General features: G+C 45.6%; 1 protein-coding gene across 5 annotated transcripts in view; it reads right to left on the minus strand.

Annotated features, from left to right (window-relative positions):
* Positions 1 to 4,326, minus strand: part of PROM1 (prominin 1) — a 258,262-nt gene extending 253,936 nt beyond the window's left edge. For all 5 annotated transcript variants that reach the window (XM_058193311.1, XM_058193310.1, XM_058193309.1 and 2 more), the window contains exon 1: positions 3,968 to 4,326. The gene's annotated coding sequence lies outside the window, so the exon portion shown is untranslated. The remainder of the gene's footprint in view (positions 1 to 3,967) is intronic.
* Between the last annotated feature and the right edge of the window lie 4,285 nt (positions 4,327 to 8,611).

Here is an 8,611-nt window from a genome sequence, read left to right on the forward strand (position 1 = left end):
GTCAGGGCGGTTTACAGCCATATTAAAAACAGAGAATATACAAAATATAAATAACAAATTTAAAACGAATTTAAAATGAAATATTTAATAGGCCAAAATTACTAAAACGGTCATAGACCGACATAAAACCCTTTAAAATTTAAAATTTTAATTAAAAAGCACTTAGGCTAGTCCCACACGATTAAATAGTAAAGTCTTCAATTCCCGCTTGAAGGTTCGGAGGTCGGGGAGTTGGCGTAACCCCGGAGGCAACTCATTCCAAAGGGCCGGTGCTGCCACAGAGAAGGCTTTCCCCCTGGGGGCCACCAACCGACATTGTTTGGACGACAGCACCCTGAGCAGGCCCACTCTGTGGGAGCACACAGGTCGTTGGGAGGCTATTGGTGGCAGAAGGCGGTCTCATAGATAACCCGGTCCTAAGCCATGGAGCGCTTTGAAGGTGGTCACTAACACCTTGAATTGCACCCGGAAGGCTACCGGCAGCCAGTGCAGGCCACGCAGGATAGGTGTAACTTCAAGATTATGTAATTTTCATGGCAACCAACTCCAATCAAGGGTTTCTGGAGGCAGTTGCTGTAGTGATGTGGCATCACCTTGTTCTGGAATCAGGAAGTATATTTTAGGAAAGGATAAAAATAATAAATGCCAGGGCTAGCTAAATTTTCTGCTTTGTGTTCAAGAAATTGGCATTAGCATCCAAGGACACAGTAAAGCAGAATTGCTTAGCTCCTTCTGAAGTTAACCACCTGGAGTAAATCACCCTTACTACCATGTCACCAACTTCACCATTAGTTAGTTGGTTTATTCAACTAACTCAATTAGTTATACAAATACAGCACCATAAACCATGGCAATGTACATTGTAAGTTAACACCTGGTGGAATGGTTTGCAGACATTTTGAAGCCAAAGTGTGGTTGTGTAATTTGGAGGTTGAGTGCATGATGGAAACACAGCCAGTGAATTGCAAAGAAGGAAACTTTAAAAATAACATTTTAGATAGTTATTATCATCAGGGTTAGGATTGACTTTTTGAGTGAGTCAGCTCTCAAGACATAACCAAAATATGATAGCCTCTGTTTGGTGTTCTTGGCTTCAAGTAATATTTTTGGTGAGATTCTTAGTTTGTTATTTTTGCAATCCATGGGATGCATAATAGTTACTCTAGTACCACAGTTCATCTATCCTTCTCCTATCTACCTTTTTCAGAGTCCACATTTCGCAGCCATAAGTAGCAATTGGAAACAATATTGAGTTAACTAATCTGCATTTGTTTGTGACACTGATGTCTTTACCCTTCCAGATATTATTTATGCCAGACGTTGCAGTTTTTCCAAGTGCTATTTGCCTTTTGTTACATTCATTTTAATTACTGAAATTCTTCCCATCAATGACAAATCTAGTTTTTCCTATCTATTTAAATCCAACTTTATCTCCTTCCATATTTTAACATAACTATTTTTATTTATTTTTATTTCAAACTATACCGATATTGATTAAAGATTCTTTTTTTAAACAGTGGCAGAAAGATATAACTAAATTTATTTGGCAAAACAAAAAACCAAGAATTAAATATAAGCTTTTACAGGATGATAAAGAAAGAAGAGGTCTAGGTTTAGATTATAGTATGATGTTGTTGTTTGGTATGATTAAAAGATTAGATAACTTTGAAACACTCAAGGTTGTTAGATCTTGAAGGTTCTGATTTGAGCTTTGGCATTCTTACTTGTAGTATAGCAAAGAAACCATGAAGAGGGGGCTCTTTTCCAATCAGAAAAACTTTGCCTTCTTGGACTGGTCAAGACAAAGCTAGACAACTGTTATCCTCCCAACCCCAGCTTCCAAACTAAAAGAAGATAAAAGTAAAAATTTAATAAAATTATTATTATCAAGAGAATTATTCATCGGCCAATTACATTGTCCAATCCACTGCATGGACCCAACTATGGATCTCCTCCCTGGCCACCTAACAATCCAAGAACAATCCTAGGTGCAACAAACCAGTGGCCAAACTAAGGGCACAGAGAACCCTGTCCACTTCTTCACAAGTTTCACAAGCTGACGATGTGAAACTATTTAACACTACCAACAATACAGCTACCCTTCAAAAAGACCTTGACTTTGTGTCAGAATGGTCTTAAACCTGGCAACTCCAAATCTTAACCAGCAAATGCTCTGTCTTACACATTGGAAAAGAATCTAAACACTAAATACAAACTTGACGGACATTATCTTATAGATGACCTCCACCCTGTCAAAGACCTTGGAGTCTTCATATCCATTGACCTAAGTGCCAAAACCCACTGCAACTATATCGCAAAAAAGGCATTAAGAGTTGTAAACCTAATCTTATGTAGCTTCTTCTCCAGAAACACTACACTACTAACCAGAGCTTACAAAACATTTGCTAGACCAATTCTTGAATACAGCTCACCTGTCTGGAACCCATACCACATTTCAGACATCAATACAATTGAACGTGTCCAGAAATATTTTACAAGAAGAGTTCTCCACTCCTCTGAATACAACAAAATACCTTATGCCACCAGACTTGAAATCTTGGGTTTAGAAAACTTAGAACTCCGCCGCTTTCGACAGGACCTATGTTTAACTCATAGAATCATCTATTGCAATGTCCTTCCTGTTGAAGATTACTTCAGCTTCAATCACAACAATACAAGAGCAAACAATAGATTTAAACTTAATGTTTAATCTTCAATCTTGATTGCAGAAAATATGACTTCAGTAACAGAGTTATTAATACTTGGAACACACTACCTGATTCTGTGGTCTCTACTCAAAATCCCCAAATCTTTAATCAAAAACTGTCTACTATTGACCTCACCCCATTTCTAAGAGGTCTATAAGGGGCGTGCATAAGAGCACAAACGTGCCTACCATTCCTGTCCTACTGTTTCCCATCGTTATATCCAATTTATATAGTTATTACATGCTTATACTCATATATATGCTTATATGTTATATAGTTGCTTCTTGCTTATGCTTATGTATGCTGTTATGACAAATAAATAAATAAAAATAAATAAATAAAAAAGTTGCTGCATCAAATTCATTCCAGACCCTACCACTAGACTTGTTTTTTTGACAACCCTGTTAAGTAAGCTGGATTGAGAAAGAGGGGCATTTCTAGTTTCACATCTAACCACCCACAGCTCAAATTTGTCTGCAGTTGTGAAAACAGGAGCATTTACATCTCAATATCTGTTACATTCATACATTGTGCCTATCCAAGTGACAAAACTGGGGGCCCACTTGCATAGTCACAGTAAGCTAATTAGTGCTAACTCTAGTTTTCATGTGGGAGAGTAGCTTTTGCAAACCCAGCCCCTTTGCTAATTCTATGGCTCAATACGATGCACAGACCCAAAAGAGGGTTAATTGTATAACTAAGTTAAATACAACTCGCGCTTGAAAGGTGAACAAAGAAGCAAATGAGGTATTTCTAATCATGGAATTCATGCACACCTGAATCTACATAATTTTATAGTGCATAAATCGTTGGGGTGCAGGTGCGCATAACTCGTGTCCTTTCTACCTTCTTGTTTAAAAAATCTTTTGTTTAAAAAGTCCTTCTCTCAAAGCCAAGCCTCACGCATTCCGACTGGACCGGACAACCCCAACAGCCTTTCCCCAGGGTGGGACGGGAGGGTGTCGGAGTTGTATCTCCTCGCGCGGCTTTCCCCGTTCCAGCTGCACTGGAGAAACGCCCCGCCGAATTAAACGCTCGCCTAGAATCCGCGCTCTCCCCTGGTGAGCGACTCTTCAATCCAGCGCCCGCGGGATCCCTTGAACGTTTCCTAGAAAGCGAACGCTTTCTCGCGGGTAACCCAGCGGAGCCCTCCCCCGAGCAGCCGCAGCTCCAAGCACGCCCACCGACGGACCCTTTCTGCCGCAGAGCTTCGGCGCTCCTACTCCGGGAGCGGGGCCGAAGCCGACCTTGACACTCACCCACCGATGACCCCGGCACCGCTTGGCTCCTACGACTCCTCTCCGCGCACAGCAACAACTGAGCTGCAGCTCAGCCGCGCGCACTCCGCTCGTCCGCGGCCGACTCCTTAGTGCACGCCTGCCCCGCGGTGAACGCGCCTGGGAAAAGCGGGGTTGGGTAGGGCCGGGCGAAACTACACCTACCAACCCAGTGCGGGCTAGGTTGGGGTATCGGGCTCAGCTGGGGGCGCCGCTGCGAGATTCAGACGCCAATGCCACCGTCGCTTGCGCAGAAACCGGGAGGAGCCGGTCGGGCAGCTCCAGCCGGTCCCGGGGCGCTGGGGCAGTGCGGCCGAAGAGGCAGGGGCTCTGCCCCATGGAGTGGGCACGAGGGCCAACCCAGGCTCTGCCCCGCGGCTGCTGAACTACTGGGTTGCGGCTTAGGGGAGCTCAGCGAGCGGGGAGGTTCCCAAGGTGCGGGCGGAGGCGGAGATGTGGCAAAGCAGGATGCTACTCTGGCGCGTAAAGCAGGGCTAGGGCTGAGTGTGAAGCCCTAATTAAACTACGACTTGGTGAGATGCTGTTGGTCTCATACACCACACACCCCAGTGAGGAGGCTGAAACCACAGGGGCTCCTGTCTTCTTCCCTTGAAACAACATCAATTCAAACAACCTCCCCCACTTAATAGAAGAAGCAGCACTTTTGCTGCTCCTAACCTAGGTCTAGGCCCGACTGAGCAGATAAAGGAGTCAAGTCATTAGATTCCTGGAAGTGAAGGAAGTCACCAAAGGACATCAGTCCAAGAAGAGAGCCTCTGCAAATTCTTCAGATAGGACAATTAAGCGTTTTCCAGCAGCTCCTGAAGCACAGAAATATATAGAATTAAGGCAGAATAGGGATTCACAACCTCTGAGCTCCTGGGACGGTTGGAATTTGGAGTGTGCCTTCACAAAATAGCTGAAAAATGGTAGCCATTACAGAATCTCCTTGAAAAGGAGGAGGGAGCTGAAGGTGGCAGTTTCTTTGCAACAGGCAAACACACACCCCATTTATGAATATGAAAAGATCTTTTGAAATATAGAGAAAAAAATCTGATAAAGCTAGAGTACTTATGGCCTTAGCCAGGTATTAAAGAATGGCCTTTTCCTTGTTTGCAGCCCTTTCTACATTTTGACTATCATACATGTAAGGATTTCTCCAGATAAATTTAACATATTTTTTTTGTTAAAACGTTTTTGAACATTTCAGATAAGGACACTGGATAGAACTGAATTTGAATTTTCTATTTTGTATATCATACAGATAAATTCATCTATAAAATAGCAGGAGTTGTATCTGTTAATTTTTAAACTGAGTGGAATCCAGTGCCATATAAGGTGCAAAACTGAAAGCTTTTGGGCTTTCAAGATATTTACTAGCATTGCATTGCAAACTACAGAATAACCGAGTGGGGAGGGACTTAAATGATCTTCACATGCCATGATGATGTCTTGCCCTGCTAAAATAAGAAAGAAAAGTCTGCCATAATACTGCTGCAGCTAAGGATGTTTTCTGCCTGCCTCACCTATAGCAATGATGGTTAACCTTTTTAGTGCTGAGGGCAATGACTGCACGCACACATGCCTCAACCACAAAATGCAGTGCGCCACCCTGCACCCTGTTTTGACTTCCAGGCTGGTGCAGGAGGCTTTCCAGGCCCAAAACAGGGTGCGACCTCGAAAGCCGCCTGCACCAACCTGCACCCCAGTGCATGCGCTCCACCTCCCCACGCATGATGCGCGCTTCCCCTGCATGTGCCCTGCCCCACGCACATGCGCGACAGAGACCCAAAGACCAGCTGGCTGATGGGAGATGTGCGCGTATGTGTGGTGGAACTGGGCTAGGGCAATGACTGGCATGCTTGCAAAGAGGGCTCTGCATGCCACAAGTTTGCCATCACAGACCATAGGAATGGGATGAAGGTTATGCTACAAGTCTGAACAGTTCAAGGTTAGGGTTAGTGTGCTGAGTAGGATTGAACTCATTCCTAATTTCCTCACTACATTTTACAAATGGACAGAAATATTATTTATTAGCCACCAGCTCCAAGAAACTTATTTAGCAAAATGTGACAATTTCCAAACATGTGTAGTTAAGGTTTATGGTTGCATGTGGAATGGGATGACTTGACATTGCTAGCTCAAAGCAGCCAACTGGGGACGTCCTTGTCACCGCCAAATCCCCTCTGCCAATTTATTGCCATCATTTATTTGCAGGACATCTCAACACCAGAAATTGGCTGCAGGGATAACTTGCTGCACAAGTAGCAGGGATAACTTCGCACAAGTCCAACTTAGTAAAAATCTTCCCTTTGGCCAAATGGGCTAACATAGACATGTCAAACACAAGGCCTACAGGCCAAATCTGGCCCGTGATGTGGTTAGATCTGGCCTGTGGAACTGCCCTGGAAATAGTGAAGGACTGGCCTGCTACACCTCAGCCCGGCCCAGGGCAGATGGGCACTGATCTATAATCTGATTGGGGTCATCTGGGCTGGAACGTGATCAGCCTTAGATCTGTGGGGCCACCCTGGAGCCAGCGAGGAGCCACCCCGTCCCCTGGGTGTGCTCACAGGAGGCGGTGAGTGCAGAGCCTGGCGTCCCTGGGAACCATCTTGCTCCACAGGCTGACTTCATTCTGAGCGTTTCCCTTTTACAGCACTCACTGCCTACTGTGCGCATGCTGGGTCCAGGGCAGCCATGCAATTCAGATCTAAGGCTGACTGCATTCCGGCCCGGATGGCTGCACCAAGTTGTAGATCAGCACCGTGCCCACACCAGGCACTCACCGGCTTGGCTTTCCAGCCCACAAGACTTCTTCTCCAGGATCATCCCTGCCCCCACATGGGAACAGAATGGGTCATTTTGGCCAATAGGGTATCAGGAAGAAGCCATAGTGCTTCTGCTAGCCAGCATGCAATAGGAGATCGCAGGGGCTTTGGGGCTGTACGGGGGACCCAGTAGGCAAATGGTGGTGGCACATGGCTTCTGGCATTGTGGGGGCGAGTGGGAGAGCATGGCTTCTGGTGTTGAGGAGGCATAGAAGCAGAACTACCCTTTTGGCATAAGGTGTAGTCAGTCCAGGCGCAGAGGCAATGGAGGGGAAGCCACTGCTCCACAGGTTTTTTTTAAGCTGTCAGAAACTCCGAGCAGAGCTGGCAACAGGCAGGCAGCAGTGGGCAGAAGCTTCCTATTTTGACCCCTGCTCCCGTCATTGCCTCTGTGCCTGGACTCCGGCCTGGCAATCTGGTGTCCCTTAGAATTTGGCCACCAGCAGCATTGCTGCCCTTTCGCTATCCCCTTGTCCCCTCCTCTCCTGGTGGTCTCCCATCCTATAGCTGAGGAAGCTTTGGTTACAAAGCCATGTCTCACAAGGAGAGGGAGTTGGCCTTCCTCTGACCCACACACTTTGCCCTCCTGCACACACCATGGGCAACCTGGCCAAGGAAAGCAAGCACAGAAGCAGCAGCAGCAGCCTCAAGGAGGAGGTAAGCATAGCTGGGATACCTTCGGGGAAGGAGGGCTGGGCTGGGCTGGGCTGTGGGGTTCCGGTGAGACTGGACACTTGCCCTTTGCTACCCAGGGTTCCAGGCATCCTGCACCACTGTCCAGGGGTCTTCCGCGTGGCCTGAAAGGGATGGTGAGGGTCCTCTAGTGGACAAGGGTTTGGCGCACACCCTTCCTCTGCTGGAGACAATGGATCCCCCAGCCCTCCCCACACCCAATCAGCTGCAACCTCCCATCCATGACCACCGGTCCTCCCCCCCAAGGTCAACCACAACACTGATGTGGCCCTCAGTGAAATCAAGTTTGACATCCCTGGGCTAACATGTCTTTCATTAAGGCCAGTGGATAGATGTTTTTTACACACACAGCATTTAACCCTCTATAGTCTATACATCCTTTTTCCCCTGGAACAATATCAGGGCAGTCAGGCAGGCTGGATGAAGCTCCGCTTTAGGTTTTTGACTATAAAAGAGTGTAATTCCTCCAGGTCCCTAGGGTCATTGACTACAATTTGGGATTGGGTAGTTTAGCCTGCTGCAAGATTTCATTTCAGGCATTTCAGAACCTCTTCACAATTGGATAACTGCTTTCCTATCAAACAGACAATAAATGGTCAAAATTGGCAATGCTCTATCAAATCCTGTTCCTGTCAATAGTGGCGTTCCTCAAGGCAGTATTCTTGGACCAACACTCTTCATACCATACATAAATGATCTCTGAGACCATATCTCAAGTTATTGTGTTCTCTTTGCTGACGATGTCAAACTATTTAACACCACCAACAATACTACTATCCTTCAAAAAGACCTTGACTTTGTATCTGATTGGTCTAAAACTTGGCAACTTCAAATCTCAACCAGCAAATGCTCAGTCTTACATATTGGAAAAAAGAACCCAAACACTAAGTACAATCTTGATGGACATTACCTTACTGATGACCCCCCCTCTGTAAAAGACCTTGGAGTTTTCATAGCAAATGATCTAAGTGCCAAAGCCCATTGCAACTACATAGCAAAAAAGGCATTAAGAGTTGTAAACCTAATTTTGCGTAGCTTCTTTTCCAAAAACACTACACTACTAACCAAAGCATACAAAACATTTGCAAGACCCATTCTTGAA

This window comes from Ahaetulla prasina, chromosome 8, assembly GCF_028640845.1.
Source record: "Ahaetulla prasina isolate Xishuangbanna chromosome 8, ASM2864084v1, whole genome shotgun sequence".
Classification (NCBI taxonomy): domain Eukaryota; kingdom Metazoa; phylum Chordata; class Lepidosauria; order Squamata; family Colubridae; genus Ahaetulla; species Ahaetulla prasina.